General features: G+C 49.9%; 1 protein-coding gene across 6 annotated transcripts in view; it reads right to left on the minus strand.

The window, feature by feature from the left end:
- The window catches only part of ZBTB7C (zinc finger and BTB domain containing 7C), a 383,514-nt gene that overhangs the window by 280,867 nt on the left and 76,121 nt on the right, over positions 1-26,526 (minus strand). For 3 of the 6 annotated variants that reach the window (XM_070361653.1, XM_070361652.1, XM_070361655.1), the window contains one exon: positions 20,947-21,172. The gene's annotated coding sequence lies outside the window, so the exon portion shown is untranslated. Of the gene's footprint in view, positions 1-20,946; positions 21,173-23,708; positions 24,534-26,526 lie in introns of all 6 variants that reach the window. The other 3 variants (XM_070361656.1, XM_070361657.1, XM_070361654.1) reach the window with 2 other exon arrangements.

Here is a 26,526-nt window from a genome sequence, read left to right on the forward strand (position 1 = left end):
ATGTCTGACTCTTTGTGACCCCATGGACTGTAGCCCGCCAGGCTCCTCTGTCCCTGGGATTCTCCAGGCAAGAATACTGGAGTGGGTTGCCATGCCCTCCTCCAGGGGATCTTCCCGACCCAGGGATCAAAACTGTGTCTCTTTTGTCTCCTGCGTTGGCAGGCAGGTCCTTTAGTGGCACCGGAAGCCTACGTCTTACTAAGAATCCTGTCTCCAGGGCCTCGGTCAGTAGAGCGGGTCCCACAGAGCCTGGAAGGCAGAGAACGCACGTATCATCCCTCTTGGGTCCAGCCCCCTTGTGAGGAGATGTCTTTGTGGGTGAAGTTGCCAGATTGAGCAAACAAAAACTCAAGATTAAATCTGAATTTGAATTTCACTTCAATTTGAGTTTTAGGTAAATGATAAATGAGTTTTGGAACAAGCATGTCCTGTGCAATATTTTTCCCACTGTGTACCTGAAACTCAACTTTAGCTGGGCATCCTGCATTTTATCTGGCAATCCTCTTCATGGAGCCCAGTGCTGGGGGGAGAGGAGAGACGAGCGGGTGGGAGGGTCACTGCAAATAAGGGCTGAGTTTGCTGAGAGCTGCTGGAACTAGTTCAGGGGATGATGGGTGGCGGCAGGTAGGGGCAGCACGGGGTCCCCAGTCAGAAAGGTGTCTCCAGCTGAGCTTCCCTGGGGACTGGAGGAAGAAGAGCCCACAGGTGCCCCCTTTTCTCCAGGCCAGCCCACCCTTCCAGAGACCCCTGATGGCTGGAAGAAGGGTTCAGCCTGCAGGCCACACAAAGCGCTGGCCCTCCTTTTTAATGAGCCATTCTCCTGGGACTTCACGTGTAGGCAGGCGGGCAGACACTCTTTGCAGCCAACGGAAGCGTCCTGACAGGGCTGTTAGTGGTACGGTTCCCTCAGCTCCCCTTCCTCGCCTGGAGTCTACACAGCCGCTTGGGATGACTGAAGTCCTCTCTGGAGGGCATGGTGACCGGGGGCAGGGAACCTTCTCTTGTCCTCGTTTGGGTCTGTCAACACCACCATATCATCTGCCTGGGGAATGCCTCCAAGAGCACCAATTAGAGCTGGGATAAAATGTGTATGGTTGCAGAAGGCAGCAGAGCGAAGACAGTGGAAACCCAGAGACTTCTGCATCAACAGGTACTGGGGAGCTGAGAAAAACACCCAACACTTGTCCACAGCTGGAAATTTGCTAGGGGGAAATCTGGACCAGCAATACTGAATGAGGCTCACAGGACTCAGGGACTTCTGAAAATTAAACACCTGTCAGGATGCAGGGAAACAACCGAAGGTTCTCTAATGTCTGGTGAGGACCAGGAACTCAGATTTACAATGGAATGGAGGTTATCCCCACCAGGGTCTATGATGTCCAAGGTCATGCCATTTTCTTCTCCTCCCCAGGCCCCATCCCTGCCCTGCTTGGTGCAAAGATCCCCATCTTTGTGCAAGAGCCCACTCTGTGCCTTTTACTAAGGCTTGGACCCCTAAGAAGCCACTTCCTGCTTTAAGCAAAGTGGGAAGTAAGGAGGTAGACTGGAACCAGCCCCAAATCCCACACTCCCAGTGAAATGGCAGCTCCTAATGGGCGTGATGGGTCAGCCTCTCGGGGTGGGTGCTGCAGAGTTTGACCCCCACTCTGCTCCATCCAGCTGTCCAGAGAGTCCAGGCTGGGTGAACCTGTGTCCCGCTCTGACCCTTAGTGGGGCTCCGTTAGCTTCATGACCCCCTCCTCCAGAGTATAACACAAAATGGAAAGAAGTCGATGAACAAACCCTTGGGGACAGGTCTTGTGGATGGAGGGGTAGCTTTGAGTACAACCTAAGTGCCTAAAGCCCCCAGCCCAGCCCCATTCAGAGAGGATCAGCTGCCCCTGCTGACTCCACCCCTCTTGCCCCTGGAAGTTCACATCCCTGACTGTCCAGCCCTAAAGACCTAACAACGGGCTCCCCATCCTTCCTACTCACAGCTTGGCCACCACCGCCAGCCCCCGGGGACACACAGTGCTGGCACTGGGACTCCAGAAACACTCCTGTACTCAGTTCCCCTCCTCACAGATGAAGTAGAGTCAGGATTGTCCAAAGAATGAGCGTTGACTAAAGTCAGGCATGGGTGTCTGCCTAGGCAGGAAGCCACAGGTTATACCTGCCAGGAGGTGGCTGTGGTATGGTGCAAAGTCAAGAGACCTGGTACTCCTGCGTGACCTTGAGCAAGTTTCCAGGCCTCTCTGAGCTTTGGTAAAATGAGGATATGTGTATCCATCACACATAGTTGCTGTGAGAATTGTGTAAAGCAATAAATGTGAACACATATTGCGCAAAGATAGCACAGTGGTAAAGAATCTGCCTACCAATGTAGGAGATGCAAGAGACTCAGATTTGATCCCTGGGTCAGAAAGATCCCCTAGAGCAGGAAATGGCAACCCATTCCAGTACTCTTGCCTGCAAAAGTCCATGGGCAAGGGAGCCTGCTGGGCTAAGTCCATGGGGTCACAAAGAGTCAGACACGACTGAGCTCACACACATACACAGCACATAGAAGACGCTCCACAAACGTTGCCCTGTCCAAAACCCTTGGCTAAAGCCCTGTCCCTAGATGGACATAATGACCAAGGTTAACACCTTTAGGGAGCAGGCAACATCATCATTTCTGAACACAGAAACTGATACAAGACGGTGTCTACTGTTTTGACCAAGGCCTCTAGGCCAGCTCCACCCAGACTTCAGATTCCAGAAACACAACATCTCCCCAAAAGTCCTGTGTCCACCCGGGACTCCAGATGAAGATGCCCCTGAAGGTCCAGCTCTGAAGATGCCAAGTCCAGAGCCCATGTGCAAAGCACTGGTGCTGTTAGCTGACAGTATAGTCTCCTGCTAGGTGACAGCCATGTGCCAAGCTTAATACACATCCTCACAGCAGCCTGAGGTCAGCACTCTGTTACCATCACCGTCGTACAGCCCTGAGGTCAGCACTCTCTGTCACCATCACCGTCATACAGACGAAGTGAGTCAACATCCCAGCCCCTACAGCTCTGAACAGAAACCTGCGCTCAAGGTGCTGGCAGAGTGTCTGACCTGGTGGTTCTCGATCCTGGATGAAGAGGAAATCATCTGGGGAGGCTTTAAAACAGACTGATCCCTTCTGATTCCACGGATCTGGGTGGGTGAGGGTCTCCATGTTTGAGAAGTTCCGGGGCGATGCCAGTGTGCAGCCTGGGTGGTGAGAGGGCACGCTGAGCTGTCGGTCCCTCCCCTCTCTGGAAGACTGCCTCCCTCCTTGCCACCCACCCCAGGTGGTCTCACCAGGGTGCGCGGCACCAGCAGTAGCCCCACCCCCTTCCGCAGTGCCACACACCTGCACTCAACTTCTAGGCTTCTGGGCCTGCAGGTGCTTAGTGGAAACTGAGGCTGGGTGGTGACCTTATTACCAGGGGAGCCCAGCTATCCGTCTTCTGCTCTCTGCCGCCCCCTGTGGACGCCAGCGAGTAGAACATGTCACAGCATGCACTTTCCTTCCTTCCCGCGTCCCTTCAGGCTGGTCTGGAACCACCTGCTTCACACATCTGCACTGTGTGAGGCTTCCATCTTCCTCCACTTCCCTGGTTCCTGGAGAGGCCCCTCTGCCTTCCCCAGGCTGATCCACAAGGCGCGGCCCAGGCAGCCCCTTCCAGACCAGCTACAGGCCTGCACAAAGGCTGCCATGTTGGACAGGCCATTCTTCACCTGGAAGGGTAAAATGGGTGGGCCCATCCTCCCTGTGGTCAAACCCGGCTCACTTGAGCCCAACACTGGGCAGAAGCCAGCACAGCGTTCATTTATTTGCCTGACCTTGACCCTGCTGTGTGTACCCCAGGGCAGGAGCAGTCATTCTGCGGACGGCCTCTATTGTTTGCTCAATCCTATGCCTAGCCCTCCAGTTTCCCCATCACTTCCATTTTCTCCTAATGTGAAAAGATCTTGCCCCTGAGTGGGTGCTCCTAGTGCCAAGAAGAGGCGGGGATGGCTGGAGACCCCTGACAGGGTCAGCCAGCCCTTGCCCACTCAGGTCACTGCATGCCGAGCTTTGCTGAGGGAGGCACCTGCAGTCCCTCAGGGTCTCGGTGTGGAAAGAGATAAACTCTGCTCTGACCAAGGGCACAGCCCCAGCCTGTTCCCCTCTTCTGGGATCCAAGCCCAAAGGCTCAGCCTGTTAATAGGTTCTGAGCCCCCCAGGTCCTGTAAGCACAAGGCCCAGGGATGTTTTTCTTTAATACAGAAGAGATGGATTGAAAGAGACAGAAACAGACAGACAAATCTTGGTAAGCATCAGAAGTCTGTTTCTCCTCTTAAAAACTGCCCGTCAATTAACAAGCATTTGTGAGCAATTCCAGAACGCGAGCATGTGTGTGTGTCGAATGTCGATTTGTAACTGAGTCATTAAATGGGGTTCCTAAAGGGCTGGCGGCGGTGATAAGTGTGAGCTCACCCCCTTGTTTACTCAGAGATGACCTGGTGCAGGGTCAGTAGAGGCACACGATACAAGTTCAAATCCTGCCTCCAGCCCTTGAGCCGTTTGCGTGCGACCGCAGGCCAGTCGCTCACTTCTTGTGTGTCAGTTTCCATCTGCTTACTGGGGTTAACAAAACCCTTAGCAGAGTGCCTTGTGCACACTCCAGAAGTGTTAGCTGGCACTGTGTGCGTGTTAGTCACTCGGTCGTACTCAACTCTTTGTGACCCCATGGACTGTAGCCCACCAGCCTCCTCTGTCCATGGGACTTCCCAGGCAAGAGTACTAGAGTGGGTTGCCATTCCCTTCCCAGGGGATCTTCCTGACCCAGGGATAGAACCCGGGTCTCCTGCGTTGCAGGCAGATTATTTACCATCTGAGCCACCAGGAAAGCCCCATGGGGAGACATAAAGTCAAATATTCATTCCATCAATACTACTTGTTGTCAAAAGGAATAAACCACAGCACATGCAACAATGTTAGTGAATCTTAACAATGTAATATTAAATGAGAAGGACTTTGAAGATTATATACAACATAATAAGTTTTGAATAGGCTAAAAATAACTACAGCAAAATATATCTATTAGGAATACACATAGATTAGATGCAATGGAATTAGTAAAAAGAAAAGCAAAATGATAAAGATTAAGGAAGGTGATGACCTCGGGTGGGAAGGCCTGAGGCAGGATCTTATGTCTGGGTGTAGATTTGTCATATCCTTGCTTTGCTTTGAGTGATGAGTTCTTGGCTGCTTATTACATAAACTAAAAAAAAAAAAAAACTAAATAACTACATAATTAAATAAAATCAGACCATGCCTGGACTAATAGAGGGAATGTTATCAGCCAAAGATTGTGATTAAACCAGTTTTAAGCATCAGTGGTACACAAAGAAGAAAACAAATATACTGGCCATCCATGGCTGCCTAAATACTATTCCAGGTCTGGGTTTGCACCAGCAAGTGTAATGATAATAATAATAATAATAAAATCTCCCCCGATCAGAGCTCACATTCTGGTGTAGGGAGATAGACTCCCTACACTATATATATAGTGTCAGCATAGAAGAGGTAGAGAGAGAAATGAAGATCCAGCAGACAGGAAGCAGGTGGTCCAGGAAGGCTTCACAGAGCAAGTGACATTCAAGCAAAGGCCTGAAGAAGGGGGAGGAAGGGGGCCTGCAGATCTCTGGGGGCTGAGGGAACATCTCAGGCAAAGGCCTTGAGCCCAGGACGGGGAGGAGGCCAGTGGCTGGAGGGATCAGGAGGGGAAGTGGGGGCCCTGCAGCTCACTCGAGGACTTGGACCTTGAGTGATGTGGGGAGACACTGGAAGGTTCTGAGAAAAGGAGGTGCCCATTGACACATTTTAAAGGATCCCTCTGGCTAGACTGCTGGGGACAGAGGCTAGGACTCTAATCAGGAAGCAACTGCGATCATCCAGGTCAGAGATGAGGATGCTGGGGCCTGAGAGGCCACAGGGGAGCAGGTGAGAGATGGCCAAATCGTGATACAGTGATGGCCCAGCCACTGCTCTCCTGGACCCTCCAAGGCCGGCAGCAAAGACCAGACACACATCCAAATATCCACAATGCAACATCTACGATCAACTCTACAGCTGGTTACGTAGCATCCTGCTGCCCCGCAGAGGCCCTGCTCTTCAGACCCTGGCTCTGGGCAGCCGCCTCCTCTGGATCATCACACTCTTTCCCAAACCCTCTTGCAGCTGAAAATCTTGGTCATCTGTGTGGCTAGACAGGTGACACTGGTTCTCCATCCAGAGTCTGTTGGTCCCATGATTTTCCACCCCATGACGAGGCCTTCCCCTGCACCCCAACCAGGGTTTCCATGGGCCCTCATTACAAGTCTCAGTGTGGCCAGTGTCAGAGCTCAGGGAAGCTTTGAATCCATGGCTCCCACTGAAATCAACTGAGTCCCACCCCCAGAGACTGCTGTCATCCGTCCGAGGGATAGCCAGAGCTTCCAGGTGATTCAAACGTGCATCCAGGGTTGCAAGTCACCACTCCAGAGGACTGGCCTGGTTCCCTGCTCCGATTCCTACAGGTGCTTTATGCCCATGAGCCTCTTTCCTGACCCCTGCTCTCCTAGGCAAATCCCCAGCTGGTGCATCCTCCACTGAGGTGAGGCCCCTCTGCAGCCTGATCAGCCTTGAGATTGAGCAGACAGCGCTCCCCTAACTCTCAGGGTAGGGCTGGGATCCAGGCTGCCCCACACACCGGGAGCATGGAGCACATACCCAGGACCACCCGCTTCCAGGGGCCCTGGGGCTGCTTCTAAGGCCAGAAAAGCCCTGCAGCTCAGATTCATTTAATCAAGGCTGTGCTGGACTGGCTTCCCGCCCCTGCTCCTCCTCATCCTTCCTCCTTTAGGACTAGGACTTGGAATGCATTTTTATTAGACTTTTCCTAGGTGAAAATAGTGCTGGGCTGGGGGTGGGGAAACTGGATGGAGTGTGATTTACACTTACCCTGAGTCCTCACACCTCCCAAGGGCAGCTGGAATCGGCAGCCTGCTCACAGAGCTGCTGGCAGATGGGGAGCCCTGCAAAGTCTGGGCTCAGATCTGCCCCAGCGGGAGCCACATCTCTGCACAAGGCCCCGAAACCTCACAAAAGCCAAAGGCCCTTTGGAAAACAAACAGGGGAAGGTGGGTGTCAGTGTCTGTAGGGTTCAGGCAAAGACACCACTCAGAGAAACAGCCCAAACCCCTTACACATGAGATCAGACTGTCCCTATTATATTTTCTCTTTGCTCCAAGCAGCACTTCTCTCTCTTTTTTTTTTAAAGTCAATTGCATTTCTTGCTTTCGTTCTTTATTTTGCTACAACAGGTCTTAGCTGCAGGACTTGATGCAAAGAGCCAAATCATTGGAAAAGATCCTGATGCTGGGAAAGACTGCAGGCAGGAGGAGAAGGGGGCGACAGAGGATGAGATGGTTGGATGGCATCACCGATTCAAGGAACATGAGTTTGAGCAAGCTCTGGGAGATAATGAAGGGAAGCCTGGTGTGCTGTACTCCATGGAGTTGCAAAGAGTTGGACACAACTTAGAGACTGAACATCAACAACTACCTTTATCCTAGAAGCAGCGAGAGGCCCTTAGAGGCTCTAAATAGGGCACTGTCAGGTCAGATGAGCATATCCACTATACACTGTGTACAGATCAGGGTGGGGACGGCGGTGGCAAGAGAAAATGCAGAAGGACCAGTTGGGTTTCTGGGCTAGTCCGGGAGGGTGATGGGGAATGGAGGGATTGGCAGACTCCAGAACTGACCATGGAGGTCACGAGGCACAGGGAGGACTGAAGCAGGAGGTTTAGAGGACTGTGATGCTGTTTACAGGAGGAGGGAACCCAGGGTGTGGGGCCCGGGTCAGGAGTTCCGTGAGGGCACCCTGCGTTTGAGGAACGCTAAACACGGCAATCTTGGACTGAGTGACTGCCTGAGCTACCCGCTGATTCACTGAAAAATGACGCCCAGAACCTCTTTCCTGGGGCAAGACTCAGTGCGAGGCACCCACCCACCTAGGACGCACCCTGGACAGGAATAGACCACAGAAAAGACACTGCAGGTGGCCAAGCCCTGGGGGAAAGAGTCCATATAGTGAAAATGTAAGTTATTATTACTATTACCTTATCAGATCGCACAAGATCACAGTCAATGGTGGGGCCACGGCAGCTTGTAATACAATAGACATGGGCTCTCAGGTGGCAGTTGGCTGTTGCACTGATTCTTTCTCACTCAGAAGCTAGATCACGGTACTAATGTGAAGCATGTGTGAAATATCCCTTTTTCATGCACTAGCAGTGAAAGGGCTTCACAAACCTGTAGCCCAATGAATGTACTTCTGAGTAATGGGAATCCGCAGGTGGGCATCATTTTATTATCACGTACAAGCCATCGTCATCTAAGCTTTGATGTCACGTTAAAGAAACTGCTCTAGCCACTGAGGGTGGTGAGGAATCACCAGCACAAGGCCCCTCGTGGAGAAAGTGACACTTGACTGCTATCCAGGACCTGAGGATTTAAAAACTGTACTGAATGCCATTAGGCTGCTCCTAGAACCACAACATGTGAGGAAAGGAATGGCCCTCGGGCCCTGTGCAGTGAGTGAGGGAGGGGACTTGTACAGAATCACTCGGTCCATCAGTGATCCAGGATGGGAATCCATACCATCTAACTTGTCGGGATGCCTCTTCCACTGCACTTAGGACCTCAAGAAACCTTTCTAGAGATTCCCAGTCTCTCAGGCCCTAGGTTGAGTCTTCACTGAAACCATCAGAGGAAATGAGAGCAAAGATTATTTCTAACAGTCCAAGTTGGCAGGCAAAGAACACTGCATCTTGGCGGATGTTTTGGGAACTAGGGGATGCTAGGGGACTGGGGGACAGTTGCTTGGAAGACAGGGAAATGGCACAGGGCTCAGGGAACAAAATCTTATTGGCTTATCTGTTTATAAACAATGCACACTTCACCTGCTTCTAGAAAAGATTTGGGGTGGTTTGCAATTTAAAACACGCACATGCAATAAAATAGTTCAGACTGACATCAGATTGCAGAATTGTCTTTAATAGCAAAAAGAAAACTGGAAACGATTCAAGTGCTCCTCTATAGGGGGCTGGTTCAAAAAAAAACTGTTCATGTATCCTGTGGAATACTACACAGCTATTTTAAGAAATGAAGCATTTGTTCTGTGTACTAATATGGAGAAATTTAAGCTACATTTAAGGAAATTTTAAAAAAGCAAGGTGCAGAATATACAGCAGGGTATCTTTTGTATGGTAAAGTGGTAAGCTAAGAATCTACTGAAATTTCTTATTTTAGCATTAGGAAAACAAAAAATAAGCCTAGAAGTTATATAAATGGCCTGTAGAGGGCGCCAGGGGGGAGCGTGCAATCGCTGTGCATACCTGTGGGTGTCAGTTTGATTTCTGAACTATAGAAAATGCTTCACCTATTCAAAAATTCTAATTCAATTAGAAATGAAGCCCTCCAGGCCCTCCTCGCTGTGTCCCCAGCATGGCCCTGGTTCCGCCCACTCTGGGGGTACAGGGGGGACACCTGTGCCCTGGCCCTGCTCAGCCACAGTATTTGTTGGAGAAGAATTCTGCAGAGGTGAGAGGATAGCACCCTCAAGGATGGTGGCTTAGGCTGTGTAAGCGAGCTCTTCCCTCCCAGGCTCCTCTCTGACCCCTCCCAGAGTAGGAGGGGGCAGCCGGCCATCACATCCATTAAAATGTACTGCCAACCACCCAGACGTCCACTGAGGAGGTAAAATAAATTCTAGCCTATTAATAAATTATATCCATATTATAGACGACCATAGTATAAAAAACTAGAGTGATGTGTATGAGCAGTTTTTAAAAGATTATATTAAGTAAAAACACAAGCTGCAGAACATAATATATAGCTTGATCCCATCTTTCTGTAATATGGATCTATTTTTCCAAATCCATGGCAACAATATAAATACAGACAGTGATATGGGTGTGAAACTTCTCTGAATTGTTGATAGTGATGATCTCTGGGGTGGGGTGGGGGTGTCTCACAATTTCCCTCACTCATTCAAACATGGGTATATTGTTTTGTTTTCTTATACAAAGCAATTATTATTTTTGTAATCCAAACAGGGAGGAGATCAAATTAGTCAATCCTAAAGGAAATCTACCTGAATATTCATTGGAAGGACTGAAGCTGAAGCTCCAATACTTTGGCCACCTAATGCGAAGAGCCAGCTCATTGGAAAAGACCCTGATGTTGGGAAAGATTGAAGACAGGAGGAGAAGCGGGCAGCAGAGGATGAGATGGTTATATAGCATCACCAACTCAATGGACATGAATCTGAGGAAACTCCAGGAAATAGTGAAGAACAGAGAAGCCTGGCATGCTGCAGTGCATGAGATCGTGAAGAGTCAAATACCACTTGGCGACTGAACGGCAACAACAGTCCAAACCTAGATCTCGCTCATTCATTACATGCATCGCTGCTCTGGTGGATCTAGCCAGAGATTCAGTGGAAGAACTCCCCTCCCAGCCCTGCCCCATCCCACAGATGGGAAACTGAGGCCCAGAGAGGTCAAGGGACTTCCTCGGCATCACACAGTGAGTTAACAGCAAAGCTCCGCTGAGAGCTCCTATCTCCTGACTCAGCCCTACACTCTTCACACTATGCCTTGCAGCCTGAAAATAAAATCAGTGTGTATTTGTAGAAGGTTCTTTATGTGACTGGTAGGGGGAAACAGAGGTAATATTGGTAAAAAAAAAAAAAAATACTTGGCACTCCAGGACTCATTACCTGGCTGCCAGGTCAATAACACCTCCATCGACTCATGAAAGATTCCAGGCAAGTATTCATTTAAAGAAGAACCATTAACTGTAAATCAATGCCCAGAGTGAGTGCTAAGTTACAAAGTGAGTTAGAATAAGTGGGTAAATGGAAGGCTGGTCTCAGCCCCAGGGGCCACCTGACTGTTACCCACCAGAGCAGGGAGAAGATATTCCCTCTGACCCAGAAAAGCAGCAGCAGGTCAGGGTCAGGGAAGGCTTCTTCAGGAGTATCTCTCTAACACAAAAATAATTGCCACTGCCTCCCCAAAGCAGCTGCAATGGCAAGATGCCTAGTAATCAATTAACAAGTGTTATTAAATCTATGGCGCACTGGGCTAGGAAGGCCAGCAGACAGGCAGAGAGATGGTGGCCTCTTCCTTGGTCATCACTGCTTCACAACTTAGAAAGGCTTTTAACTCAGTCATTCCTTTAGAGCCTCTTGATGTCATGTGGCTGGCAGTTTTTAATCTTTGCTTTGTGTCTGAGGAAGCAATTCCATGACTTGCTCAGGGTCCCACAGGGCACTTCCAAAGCCGAGCTGGACGCCAGGTCTGCCAGAGTCGGTCCCACACACTTCTCCCACAGCCCGCTCTGTTGGGGGCAGCAGTGTCCAGAAAACTGGGCGACAGCCGCTGGCAAAGTGGACCGGCCAAAACGCACGAGACAAACCAGACTGGAGTCGTGTGCTCCGTCTCTCCTCCCGCCCACCCCAGACCACCTGTGGCCACACTTTGCCACTCTGAGATTTTTGTCCTTTGAGGACGTTTTGCACGTGAGGGTTTGCATATGTGAATACACATGAACACAGTTTTCTAAATGTTTGACTCTTTGTATTTCTTGCAGTGTTTTTACATTCATTGCCCATTAAACTATCTTCGGAGTTAAATGATGTCATCAGTACAGGCAATCTAACTATTTCCAGTTAATAGATGAGGAAACTGAGGCCCAGGGCAAATTGTCCCGTGTCTTATTACTTCTCAGTGTAAAAGAGGGGGAGGCCAAGCGCTCTCTCTGTGTCATTTCATTTCATCCTCCCAACTGTCCTGGGAAGGAGGGAGGTGTGGTTGCCCCATCTTACCCTTGAGGACACGGAGGCTCAGGGAGGCTAGGTCCCCTGCCCCAAGTGGCAAAGCCAGAACCCAGCACTGCAGGCCCGCAGCTGAGGTGTACAGTTGCAGGGAAGATCCACAGTGGGGCCGATTTCATGCCAGGGACTGAGTAGGTCCTTCCCCAAATACCAATACTAACAATAGCTTCCTGAGCCTTCAAATGTGCTGGGAGTGGGCTGAGCTCTGTCCACGCAGGACTCTGGGAGACAAGGCAGGGGGCCAGGTTGCCTCTGAATCCTCGAGTGGCAGAGCTGGGCCCCCTTGTGCTGAAGCATCCAGCACAGCCTCGTCCCTTTCAAGGACCTTTTCATTTGTTTCTGCTGTGCAAGTACAAGGAGAGTGTTTGGTTCCTAGCTAACAAGTGCCTCTGATGGCTACTCATCCCAAGTAACGCCATGCACACCCGCTGGGAGGAGTCAGAGCCAACCGCTCCCCCAAGCTCTCTGCACCCAAGAAACTGGGCCAGCTCCCAGGGTGCCTCAAATCCCTTCAACTTTACTGGAGCAATTGCTGCCCACCTTTTGCTTGATTCCACTCAGGCCGTCTTTTCTCTGTGCCCTAAAGAATGATTTGCTGATGATAATAAACATCTCCACAAGAAGGCTCAGGTATCTCTGAATCATAATTTATTGCTTTGTTTCCGTGGTTGATAATTTTTTTTTTTTTTACTGAAAAGACAGGGCAGGAGTGAGTGAGTATGGATGGGATGAGTAATCCCAGCTGCTCTAAGCTCTGCTGGGAAGGCAGACAAAAGGGGTGGAGATGGAGAGGAGAAGAGGACGGGAGTGGGTAGAAAGCTGGACAGGGGGAGCATGACCTCAGGTCCAGACAGGGAAGACTTGGGCCCCCAAGTCAGATAAGACTGCTCAGCTGAAGCCTGTAGGCATGTGGAGGCGGAAGACAGGAAAGCATTCCAATGGAATGATCCACAAACAACAAAGGGATGGCCCGTCCGGACATTCCCAGGCTTCAGACTCAAGTGCCACCTCCTCCAGGTGGCCTTCAAAGGTTACTTCAGCCAAGAGTGAGGCCCCCTGTCCTCTGAACCTGAGCCTTTCACCTCTCCCTATGGCTAGATGGCTTTGCAGTCACTGTGTATTCGCACTGCCACTCCCCCTCCCCCAGCTTCATCCTGAGCTCCCAAAGGGCAGGAAACTTGTTTTCACCTCTTCTCTACCTGTGAAGCACATGACACCCAGGACAGTCTTTACTTTTAGGTGATATCAGACCACACCTGTACACAGAGCCATGAGCCTCCAAGCAAACATTTGTGGATCAAGTTTCAGAAAATGGCACCAAATAATAATCATACATTTTAACCTTTGGTGTTGGGCTTTACACTGCTTGAAGCCTTTTCATATTCTTGGAACATAAGTGGCAGGTGATATGAAGCTCATTTTATTAGATAAGAAAACTGAGGCTCAGAAAGTTTGAGTGATTGACAAATCACCAGTTAGTAAATAGAAACAGCTCTCGAACCCAGGTTTCTGACCTTCCTGATTTTCAGTAGAGGAGCTGAAAGTTTCTATCTGCTCTGAAGCACATGACATATTATTTAAGGGAACACAACACTGCTATAGCCGACCCCCACTCAAGACACACAGTATGTATTAACATACATTCACAGTACAATCAGGGCTTCCTTGGTGGCTTAGATGGTAAAGAATCTGCCTGCAATGCAGAAGACCTGGGTTCAGTCCCTGGGTCAGGAAGATTCCCTGGAGAAGGGAATGTTTACACACTCCGTTGGCACCTGGCAGGCTACAGTCCATGGGGTCACAAAGAGAGATTAACACTATCACAGCTTAATCAAGGCTCTGAAAACCTGTTTGGCTTTGTTCAATGCTACCTTTTCCAAATTTACCTTACCTGGAACCCTTTTGCATGGGATACCTACAAAATCCCAAACTGGGGAAATGTTCTATTGAAACACTGTTATGTTTCTAAAGGGTAAATCATATTCTAAGAGAAGCTATACATTATAGAGGAAGAAAGGCTTCAGTTAGATGAATAAAGCTCTAATGGTGAAATTTCAGGCTTCAGCCAGTCAATAAGGACATTAATTATTATTTTACTTTTTATTATTGAACACTTCAAATACACACAAAATAGAAAAGCACAATAAATCCCCACGTACCCATCACCAATCACCAAACCAGCTTCAACAATATTCAACAATCTGTTTTTGCTTCATTCTTTTAAATTTAAAATGTTTTAGAGACAATCCCAGACATCATTGTAAATACTTCAGTATATAACATTGCCACAATATCACATACCCTAAAATAATTAACAGTAATTCCTGGATCTCTAACTCCCAGCCTGTCTGTAATCTCCTATTTGAGAGATTAGAATAACCTCCTATTGAGCGAATATTGATTCTCTCAGAGAGAATCAAGGTGGACTTGGGTCAGTATTCAAACTCGACCCACACAGGGTGCTCGGTCAGTATGTCTATTAAACGACTTTAAATCCATAACAATTCCCTCACGTCTCCCTTTTATTTTCCCTTGACCTCTTCTTGGAGAAGTTAGGGCATTGTCCTAAGGAGCCCTCTCGGTCTGGATCTGGTGACGGCCTCCCTGTGCTGGGCTTTCCCATATGCCTCCAGTTCCTGCATAAGCTGGTCGCTAGAGTCATAGGCAGGAGCAGTTTTATGGTTGAAAAATGTGCTGGGTGGTGCTGTGTCCTTTCCATTACGTAGCAGCTGGTTGCCTACTTTTAGCAAAGCTAACATTGATCCATGGGTTTGGATGCTGGAGAACACATCTTTTTTGAGCAAGTAGGTCCTCCTAGCAGCTCCAAAGTCATATCACATTCTAGAATTTGGTTCTAGATAATCTCTAACCCAAGATTTCATGGAGGATTCTCTCTACCATCAAACTCCAAAACTCTTATTAGCTTATCCTTTCCTAGGCTATTTCTGAGTGATCTTTTTTTTTTTTAATAAAAAAGCAAAGACATTTTTAAATGACCAGACAATCTGGAGACCCCATGTTCCCTTCAGGCCAGGCTCTAGCAGCGACTGCACAGACTTAGCCGGAGTCCCAGGGTCTCCACGGCCCATGGATTCCTCCACCCATCAGTCTCAAGGAGAACAAGAACACATAGTTGAACTTGATAAATATGTATCCAAAAATTTTAAAAACCAAATTACACAAATCAAGCTTATTCTGAGAGGTTCGTTTTGCCAGGGGTCTCTAGTGTTCCAATCAGCATAATTAAATAGCAAGATCTCTCTAGAATTGATTGTGGTTTTCACGTTTTTTTATGATCCAAGGACCATTTCAGTGAGATGATTTTAAGCTAATAAGAGCCCCCAAATTAGAAACTAATTAAGGAGATGGAAAATACAAATGTATTTGTTTTTAGTCAGGCACTATTTTTATCAGAGGAATCATGAAAAATTAAAATTGTTAAAGTACTCATATGAAGGTTGTCAGTCAAGGACAACGTGGCTTTCTGCCTCTCCCTGCTGCAACGTTTTAAGGTGATGTATCAGAAGCCGTTCCCAATGGGCCCCCAGGAAGCAATAAAGAGACCAATTTTGAAGAGAATTACACACTGCTAGGCTCGGTAAGGAAAAAGGGGGTTGCCATAATATTCTCAAATCTTTGGTGATTAAGAGTCACAGCGCCTCTTCCTTTTTGAATGCATGATGCCTGGCAACAACATTAAATCATTGCAGTGCTCTTTCTCATGCCCATTTAACAGATGAGAACATTAAGGCCTGGAGAAGTTGAGAGGTGTGCAGAGGGTCATGAACAAACTTAGAAAGAATCTAGACTATTTATCTATCTAAATGTGCTTGATTTTATGACACCCCTCCTTGCTGTCCCCTACATGTGACATAGATTATCTTTTAAAATAGATGCTAAGTCACCGTGACACTGCTTTGGAGACTCCTTCAGGATTCGTGACAGCCTGGAGAGCTCAGGCCCCAGGAGAGAAGCAGGAACCAGAAGCCAGCTGCCCCTGGGGGAGGAAGCGCCAGTCTAGTGAGGCCGCAGCAGGGGACCCACAGCTGACTGCAGTGAGCATCTAAGGAGCACTGACACAACCACAGACTATCAGGCGTTGACCCAACCTTGAAAATGCTGCTTCAGTCCCCAGGGCTGGAGAATCCCATTCATCTGTAGACTGTGCCCTGATTCCAGCACGGCTGATACCCGCTTACTCTTCGCATCACCAGCCAGCACCTCCTAGTCCTGCTGCCTCCATACCAGCCCTGAGGACAGGGGACCTGCTGGTAGACACCCTCTTCAAACCTCCTTCCCCATCACAGAGTCCTCACCAAACCCAAGCCAGGTAGGTGAAGAGGACCCTATGGAACTTCCTTGGTTTCAGGTCTCTCTCCCCTCAGGCCCAGGAAGGACAGAAGGTGAATTTTCCTAATAACTGGGGAGAGATACCAAACTCAGGGAGATGAGTTAAAGACCCACACACTAGGCTGAAGGCAAATAAAAACGTCAGGGAAACCTGCCACTGACACGCAGGAGACAACCGGTTGGTTCAGAAGCGCCTGCGGAGGAGCAGGCAGGGGAGCACTGCGTTGGGCCTGCGGGCGGGAGGACAGTGCGTGATGCTGACCCAGGCTGCCTCGTGATGCTGAGCGGGAGGGCACGGTTAGAACCCACCCAGCTCTCAAACAAGAAAACACCCCAAGGAGGGAATTAAGAGTCTCAATAACATTTTATAACTTTACAAAGGACTTTCACATATACGATCTCATTTGTGTCTCAGAAAAACCCCAAAGGCAGGAATTATTTAACCGATTCTTCAGATGAGACTAGGTTTAGGGGAATTTGATTTTGTGGAGTGCTAACCCTGTGCCAGTGACCTGTGTCAGGATGCTATGCTAATTCACATACAGAGCAATGACTGTTTTCAGCTGCTGCTGGAAACCAGTGCCTGGAGTAGATGTCATTCACAGAGTAATAAAGAAAAATACCCTCTCCAAGCCCAGAAAGAGCAGCCATATCTATGACACTGGCTCTCTGGCCCTAAAGGAGAATAGCCTGTATTTTTACGGCTTTGGAAAGAAAGGAGGCAGGTGGGGTAGGGATGGATCTTTGTTTCAAAGGCAGGGACGGGAGGGATGGGAAGAAGGACAAGCAGATTTTGGAGTAGGATACCTGAGTCAGCTTCCAAAACACTTGGGATGGCTTAGGTAAAGGGTCCTGGGGTGGCCGGCAACCCTCAGCCCTGAAACACAGCACCACAGTGGTGTCCGCACTCTAAAGCTAAAAGTCTGGGGACCCCAGCATTCCCTATGATAGAGCTGACATAGGGCTGCAAGCTGCCTGCAGGGCCTGCCTCCTCCAGGTGACCAAGCACACGGCTCTGGACAAGGAGGGCCACAGACAGCTGCCACACCACCCTGGGCGAAGATCCAGGCTCGTCCCTGCCCCTTTGTCCTGCCCTATGAAAATGCACGGTCCTCATACAACAGAAAGGTTAAGGACAGAACTACAGAAAATCCTACCAGGAAACTTTTGCCAAACAGCCCATAGTGGGAACACCACTTGGCTTTATTTAATTTCAGTTCAGTTCAGTTGCTCAGTCGTGTCCAACTCTTTGCAACCACATGGACCACAGCATGTCAGGCCTCCCTGTCCATCACCAACTCCTGGAGTTTACTCAAATTCACGTCCCTTGAGTCAATGATTCCATCCAACCATCTCATCCTCTGTCGTCCCCTTCTCCTCCCACCTTCAATCTTTCCCAGCATCAGGGTCTTTTCCAGTGAGTCAGTTCTTTGCATCAGGTGGCCAAAGGATTGGAGTTTCAGCTTCAGCATCAGTCCTCACAATAAAAAGCTTATTTCTTGGCATGGAATGTCACCAAGTAATCATCATTTTCTTTAGTCCTCACAGTTACCCAGTAAAATAGACCTTCTTAGTGCCACTCCCAAAGCAGGTTCTGAAGCTCAGAGAGCTTTGGGAACTGCCGGGGGTCAGCCCCAGACCTGGAAGTGGTGGTGTCCCAAAGTTAGCTAGGGGGCTCCACGGCCAGGCCAGGACATACGTTACCATCCAGAACAAGTAATTCAAGACATCTCTGATTCTTCAAGCCAGTTTCCCTAAGAATTCATTTCAGAGGTATCACGAGAAGAGGACAGAATAGTAGATCCTGTTGTTTAGCTCTGGATACACCTGGCTTCTGGTGCCCCTGAACAAGCTGCTCTGAATTCTAGACACGGGTTGACCAATACAGTAGCCACAGGCCACAGGTGCTATTGAACACTTGCAATGTGGCTGGTCCAAACCCAAGATAATTGGAAGTACCAAATGCACTTTGGACCTCAAAGACTATGTTCAGAAAGAAGAATATGAATTATCTTGTTACTAATCATTATATTCACTCTATGTTGCAGTGATAATACTTTGAACACACTGAGTTCAAGGAAATGTCATTACAATTCATTTTACTTCCTTCAAATTTAAAACCATGTGTGCGGCTCATGCTTGGTCTCTGGACAGTCCCTCTCCAGGTCCCAAGTCTTGCTCCGGTTTCTGTACCCACCTCACCCCGCCCCACTCCCCTCCCATGGACAGCACTGGAAGCCAAGGAGGCAAGACTCTCCAAGTATTCTGAGAACGTCCTCTCTTCTCAATGTTTCTGTAAATTCCTGGGCACGCCCCTCCCACCCTGTACCCTACTCAGTGCCCAGAAAGCATCTCTGGGCCCAGCCACCGCCAAAGCACTTGCACGCAGTCACCATTTCCGAGTGTTTGGATCCACCTTAAACCACATTTTCCACAGCCAGAGGAATGCTGAGAACCAGGTTTCCAAAGCCCAGGCCTCAACTGTGTGAAGTCGATCGGTCGTGTCCGGCTTCAAACCAGTTCACGGTTGGAAGTCCTGGGAATTCAGATGCGTTTCTCCCAGACTTCTTTACTCCCTCCTGCCTGCAGAACATGAGCTCCTCCAAGAGCAGAGCAATGGAAGCGAACTAAATGACTGATCAATTACTGTGGTGCCAGCTGCAGTGCTGGGTGCTTTGCATGTCTCGTTTTGTTTAATTCTCCCAACCAGCCTATGAGTGAGGAAGTCTTGTTACCATTTTGAAGACAGGAGCCTGAGGCTCCCAGAATCTGGGATCTGTCTCTACTCCCGTGCTTTTTCCCTCTGCCCTTTATTCCCTCCCCTGGGAGCAGACACACCTCATGCATCTTTGTCTGGCACTAGCATGGTGCCGAGTGCAAAACAGGTACTTGGTAAATATTGAGAAACTAGGTTAAGAACCTTCTGATAGATTCAATCTGCTGTTCTTTCTTGACTTAATCAGAATGTATTTTGCCCCTAACCTTCTTAAGGCTGCACACATGAGAAGTCCTCACCCACCCACCTGAAGATCCCCTGGAGGAGGGCATGGCTCCAGTATTCTTGCCTGAGAATCCCATGGACAGAGGAGCCTGGTGGGCTGCATACAGTCCATAGGGTCACAAACGGGTGGATACAACCGAAGTGACTTAACACACACACACACCTGCAGGGCTGGGCTTTTTCTGCCTCCTCCTGCCCCCATTACTTCCCATCACAAGGCCCCGCAGATTCAGCCCTGCCCAGGTCCTTAGCCAAGCTGAAAATGCACAGACCAGCTCTTCCACTGAGAGACAGGGGTCTGAGGATAGCCCAGGGCCAGTACACTAGGGTCTAGGGTACCTGGGGACACAGCTAGCCCCAGGAAATTATGAAGATGCCAGCTCCCTAGCAAAGTCCCCCCAGGCCTAGCCAGACCCCTGACTATCCTCGCTGGGACCCCCCCACCCCAAAGTTCGATTCCCCTTCCATTTGTTCATATAGACAAAAGTCAAGTCCTGGGCCTGCCTGGTGCCTGAAGCTGATCCATTTGCTAGAATTGGGTTGTTTTCTGGATTCCTTCTTCATCTTATTCTTTCTGCCTGATTTAGAACAAGGCCACCCAGAAGTCCTAAGACTCTGCCCCTCCCCACCCTTTGGCTAGGCCTCATGGACCCTGACACTGGCCTGCACAGGAATGGAATTTGCCCCACCCACTTGGGCCTCCTGCCCCAGGCCACTGGCTTTCTCCCCCTGCCCTGGTCAGTTTCCCAAGGCCCAAGCTATTTTTGCTCCCACCCTAGCCTGTTGTTTACCCCATGGTGGAAGTGGCCAGAGTAGTACCCAGTATGATACAGTGGCCAAATGGCCAGTGGGAACAGGTTCTCCACCAGGTGGCCAGTGGGAACAGGCCCTCCATCAGATCAGAACTCATCTTTGGGGTATCCATCCCACTAGATCCTGGTCCTTTCACCTCAGGGCTTTGTCCTCTAGACTCTGAGGACCTTCTTAATGTTTTCTGCCATGGCTGATCTCCTCCAATTACCTGCTAGACCTAGAGTGTCTGCCAGCCCCTTCCTGAGCTCTCCAGACCCCTACTCATGACCTCCCCTAGCCAACCTTGATCATCTGCTACTTGCCCTGGCATCTTTGGAGGGCTGAAGGAAGCCACAAAGTCCCTACTTCCTTTTTAACAAGAAATACCAACTCATTACCTCACCTGTCATTCAAGAAATCTGATCCAACCCAGAACACTTCTCAGCCAATGGGGCCTCCAGGTCTGTCCCTCAGGTATCACCAATATAGGAAAGAGTTCCTGCCTGTCTTGCTGCCTCTGTTTCCCCACCAGCATTCATGCCCTGCCTCCCAAGGGAGCTATGGGAAATGATGACTCCTTGATTTGTTACTCTGAGGTCTTAAAAGAGGAGGTGATACATCCATAATGGCATCATGCCTTCCTACAAGGTAGAGTAAGTGAACCTGCCTGATGCTAAATCTTCTGGTGCTAACTCCAGCAAGCGCTTGGGGCAGAAACTAATAACTATAAAGCATCCATCTATCATCTTATCAGGCCTTACTCTGCTCTGTTTGCATAGTTATCTTCCCAAGAGTTGACATTGTATGTCTACTCCAGGCTGATATATTCTCCTACCTGCCACATCATTCAGAAAGGATTGATGAACCTCAGGTTCATTACCTGTCATTACACCGTGTACATGTCACTGGGGGCCGAAGTATCAATTCCTCTTGAGTCTCCCCAGTGAAGCAGTCCTGCCTTGGAGGCTCCAGGTCCAACACGCTGCAGATGGTGCTCACGCTGCAGGCTCTGGAGGGCTCCACGCCATCTCTTACCTTCTCCTGGCTGGGCCTGCTCCTTGGAGGTGGTGTGGCCTTCCGAGTGCCCTGCTGCTTCAGAGTGAGACCTGCAGGAAGAACAGAGGCCCGATGACTCCTAGGCCAGAGACACAGGTTCAAGTTCTAGCTGTTCTAGAACTTTCCAGCCATCTTTTTTTTTTTTTTCTCTCTCTCTCTTTTATTATTAGGTCTTATAACTCCAGGTGACTATATAGACTACCTCAGCTAGGGTCTTCACTGCCAATGTCCCACCCACCAACCCTACCCTCAGCCTTCTGCATGTATGCCTCCCTCCAAACACACACACGTTTGTTCTTAATCTTCTTACCTCTGCATAGTTTATTTCACCTGCCCGAAAGACCACTTCTCAGTCACTCATTCTACCCACCATTCAGAGTTCAGCTCATCCCCAGAGTTCAGACTGCCCCAGAAAGAAGGACCTGGGTGTCTTCCCTCCACCAATGAAACCCACAAAGAACAAGGCCATGCCTACTGGGGATATTCTTCAACTCTTGTAGCCCAGGTCCCTGGGTGGCTTCCAGTGTGCTGTGGGTTTGGGGCTCCAGAAAGGCCACCCACCTGCAGCCTCCTTTCACTGCCCTTCACTCAGAGTGAGAGACAAGGGTACTCTGCAAACCTCGCTGCAGAGGGACACAGATACTGCCCCACTGAGTGACCACATTTCATAACCAAGACCACAGCTCACCCTCTGGGATAGGGGGTGGGGGCAAGTGGTCAGAGCCTCCAGCTAGAAGCAGCCATGCCCTGGCATGCAGACCGTCTGGGCTCTGGAGACGGGCCACACTGTCTGTATCCCTGCACCTCTGACCAGGGATGGACTCCAGCTCCTAGGGGTGCTGTGACTCTGAGCTCCACAACAACCTTGGGCTCCTCTGGGCCTCAGTGGACCCACTGCGGAGAAGGGGCTGCAGCGGGTGAAGAGCATCCGCCAGGGCCACCAGCGCTGCGGGTAAGAGGAAGCACCATGGACAGGGATGAGGGTAGGAAGGCAGGGCCCTGGAGTCCCTGGGATGCTCTCAGCCTAACGACAACAACTTCTTACACATGTATCATAATTTATACCCTGCCAGCTGCTTTTGCATCCACGACACCCGTTTAGTTTCACAGTAGTGATGTGAAGGGATCCTCTTTAAAGCTTACTTTGGAGATAAGGAAACAAAGGCACAGAAAGGTTGAGCATCTCACTAAAGATCACACAGGAAGACAGCAAAAGAGTCAAGGCTAGAATTGCTGACTCCCAGTTATCATTCTTTCCAGCAAGCTCCTAAGACCTGAGTTAATTTCCTACTGTGTCAGGGGGCGGGGGTCAGTAGGAGTGGGGAGGGGGAGGGGAACAAAGGTGTGGGGGCATGGGGAGAAGAGACGAATACAGGAGTAGGGTCAGGCCGTAGTCTCTCTCCTAAGAGGAGGATCTAGGTGAAGACAGCACAGAGTGATAAATAGGGAAGGAAGGAATGTGGGGGCTCCAAGCTGACAGGAGCAGCTCAGGCGAAGAGGAAGCTGCTGTGATAAATAGCCACAGCTGGGGGTGGAGGAGGGGCAGAGTGCCAGCCTTGAGACTCCAGGGGACCCAACTCTACAGCTCTGCCCCCAGGCATTTCTGCGCAAGGCAGCACCGGGGGTAAGACGCCCCTTTGAAAGAACTAAGCAGTTATTGGTATTACCTTCAAAAAGCATATATACAGGTCAATGCTCTTTCGTTTATGTGATATACTCCTAAATAATGAAAATGGAAAGAAAAAAAAAAACACTACCCAAAGTTCCAGCCCCTACAAAGAAAGATCTCAGATGCTCCTGGATGATGGGATTCTCAGCTTGAAGCCAAAGCTACTCTGTTTCTCCTGGAGAAGTCACACCTAGGGAATTGCTATCTGGCAACAGAAGGCAGTTTGAGCTCCTTCTAGAACAAGCAGCACAGTCAAAGGCCAGAAAACCCAGGATAGGTGGCAAATCCATGGAATTAAACAGAAAAAAATGGCCCAAACACCAATGTCAGCCATGAGCCCACGGCAGACCCACATGCCCACCTTCCTCAGCAGCGAACCAGAACTCAAGAGATCAGGCTACAGGAAGAACAGAAAGTCATCTCCTGGGGGTACTGCTCTGTGTCTCTAGCAGCCCGAGGCAGGGGTGGGGTCCTTGTTCTACCTAGTAAGAAGTGAGCCCTACTGCGCACACACGCCACGTGACCTGGGGGAGGGGGGAGAAGCCCACCCTTTTGAAGCTGGTCACCAGCTCGCCCAGCGGGCTACAGGATCACCTGGCGGCTGGAGTTCCAGAAGCAAACAGCCAGAGCACATCAGTTTTTGCTGGGGGTGGGAGGGTGGGGACAGGAGCCCTCTCGAGCCCTCCTGCAAGGTGGGGCTGAAACATATTCACAGCAGACGGTGCTGTCGCCCTCGCTCCGGGATTCTCACTCCTAATTATCTGTGCTGTCAGCAAAACAATTAACCCTCAAAGAAAAATGGCACCATCCCCTCCCAACCATATGAAAAGGCAATTTTTCCCAAGGACGAGGGACACTCAGGGCGGCAGCAGAGGGAAAGTAGGGCAGCCTTGCGCTCGATTCTGGATCTCACTCACCCTGGGTGATTTCGCCAAGCTCTGACCTCCGAGGTCTGCCGCATGGCAGCCCCGTACTTCCTTTCCCATAAAAAGAGGGGAGTGAGTCCAATCCCCAGGGACCCCTTCAGTTCCACAGCACTACCGTGCTACAGGCAGGCGTGGTTCTTCCCCTTCGAATTCCAAGTTCCTTTGGAGCAGAGATGGAGCTTCCATTTGTTCCTCCAGTCATTTGCTCACTTGCTTATCCACTCATTCATTCATTCAGTTATTGTGGAGACATAAATAAAATGTCTATTCAGCCTTCTTGACCGCTGCTTGGAGCTCTCTTCCCCTGAGATGTGGGAAGAGGAAGGAAGGATGGAGCAGGTTGAGGTGGGGGACGCTAGGGGCTTCCACACTCGGCACTAACTTGGCATCAGAGACGCAGGGTTTGATCCCTGGGTCGGGAAGATCCCCTGGAGAAGGGCATGGCGACCCACTCCAGTACTCTTGCCTGGACAATCCCATGGACAGAGCAGCGTGGTGGGCTACAGTCCATAGGTTCACAAAGAGTCGGACACGACTGAAGAGACTGAGCACACATATATGTAAGAGGGAAGTCCTGCTGCTGCATTTGTGTTCTCTCTGCAGGTTCAGCTGCAGGAAGGCAGACTCCTCTTCAGAGAGCTGAATGTGGTAAGCAAGCCACCATGGTCCGCAGGGCGGGCCCGCAGAGGGGTGGAGAGGGGCCGTGTAAGGAGGTCTCAAAGCCCCCGTCAGCCGCTGAGGGGGCTGCAGGTAGCACTTCACCCGTGTTCATTAAGCACCTCAGTGAATGAACCAGAATGCCCCTTCGTAAAGGACCTGTTTAAAAGAAAGGAGAGCTTTGACAGGACTGAGACATACTGGTCATTACCCAGGGGCACTATTTAAGACTGGAGGCACATACTGGTCATTACCCAAGGACACTATTTAAGACTGGAGGCACATACTGGTCATTACCCAAGGGGCACTATTTAAGACTGGCTCGGTCGGTCTGTCTCATACATTGTCATGCGCTATCATGGGAAAGAAAGCAGGTGAGAAGGAAATTGTAGTGTTCACGGTCACCCGGGGCCACGTTTTTGCAGGCTCCGTCTGGAGAGGTTGAAGGGCTGGCGGCTCACCGACAAGGAGCCCACAGGTGGCCCCACGTCCAGCCTCACTTTGGTCCCCATCCCCACGGCCTCCCAGGATCACCCCTCAACAGACTGGGGAACTCACAAGGCAGAAGGGAAAGCCCAGATGAGGGGCACTGTCTGGCCTACTCTGCCCCCAACCCCCGTGGGGCTGCAGAGCCCCTACTCAGGCAATGTTTTGGGCGCCTGGAAAAGGAGTGTGGGAAACAGACAGGGTCTGGGGGTCGGGGGGAGGGGGTGGGTGAGGGAGCTGAGACTCCTCCCCCACCACCATTTTGCCCAGTTAAGCCTTGTGACATCTTTCTTCCATCTCCTTGTTGCCCATCTGGCTACCAGCTTTCGCCTTCACCCAGTGCCCAGGAGCACAGGCTCGGATGCCAGCTACTCGGCATAAAAGGAGTGTGTTTATATTCAGAGCAGGCCATTGCCCACTCAGAATCTGCCCACCCGAAGGCAGCACATGTGACTGTACCCCCTGCCCAGAGCCCAAGCGGGACAGATGCCAACCTCTGGCTGGAGACATTTCTAAATATGAGCTGGCACAAAGAGTCAGGTTCCCAGGCCTCCACTGCTCTGGGAGACCCAGCCAGGGCTGTCAAGGCTGCCGGGAAGGAGAGGGGCTGGGGGCAGGCAGGAGCAGGAGGTGGCCAGCTGAGGCAGCCATCAGTCCCAGAAATATCACCTAAGCCTCTCCCTGGCCTTCCAGCCTTGTTAGGGGGAGAGACAGGATTGCCCTGCACCCAGAAAGCCTAATCAATTGCCCAAAACCCTTGGCGGCAGGCACAGGAAAGCCACTGCTTGCTCAAATGCACATGGATTAAAAATACACAAATAGAATATATTTTTTCTTTCCCTCTCCTCAACCCCCTGAAGCCTAGGATGCTTGTTAAAAATAGCCTTGCTGTGGCATGGATCTTACAAAACCCAGGGGCTGGCAGGAAAATTAAGAAGCCATTGGAGGCAGCACTAAGTGACTACCCCTGGGGAGTGGGCTGAGGAGGACTGGGAAGGGGTGCTTTTAAGTGTTTGCAGACATGCTGCTTGGATTTTTAACAAGCAGATATTATTTTTATTAGTTAGCTTTCGGTTTGTTTTGTTTTTTTTTTTTTTTTAATGGAGGTTCATCTATTGCATCTTCCTGCCTAAGCTGAAGGCTGAACTTACACTGACCTAGCAACATGACAACTCAGTGCTGGCGGCCTGGGTGGTGAACAGACTCCTTAGCACACAGGGCACCAGAGGCAAATTCAGCCCAGAGTCACAAATGGAGCATGAGTGAGAGTCTCAGGTCTATAACTTGATGGCTGTCTGACCTCAGATAAGCCACTTGAACTCTCTGGGCTACAGTTTCATTAACTGTAAAATGAGGCAGTTGGATTAAATGCTCAACCAGGTACCTTCTAGCTGTACGCATTTCACAAGTTTAAGGATTGGAAAAACATCTAAAACTTGCCCTGTGTTTGTTCCCATCATGAACAGGCAAGGGGAATGTGCCCCTGGCCTGGGGTGCAGTTTTAAAATCAAGGGACAAAAGAAATCCAAATTGGAAAAGGAGAAATAAAACTGTCACTGTTTGCAGATGACATGATACTATACACAGAAAATTCTAAAGATGCTACCAGAAAACTATTAGAGCTTATCAATGAATTTGGTGAAATTGCAGGATACAAAATTAAAAC

The sequence above is a fragment of the Bos mutus genome, chromosome 24 (assembly GCF_027580195.1).
Source record: "Bos mutus isolate GX-2022 chromosome 24, NWIPB_WYAK_1.1, whole genome shotgun sequence".
Lineage (NCBI taxonomy): Eukaryota > Metazoa > Chordata > Mammalia > Artiodactyla > Bovidae > Bos > Bos mutus.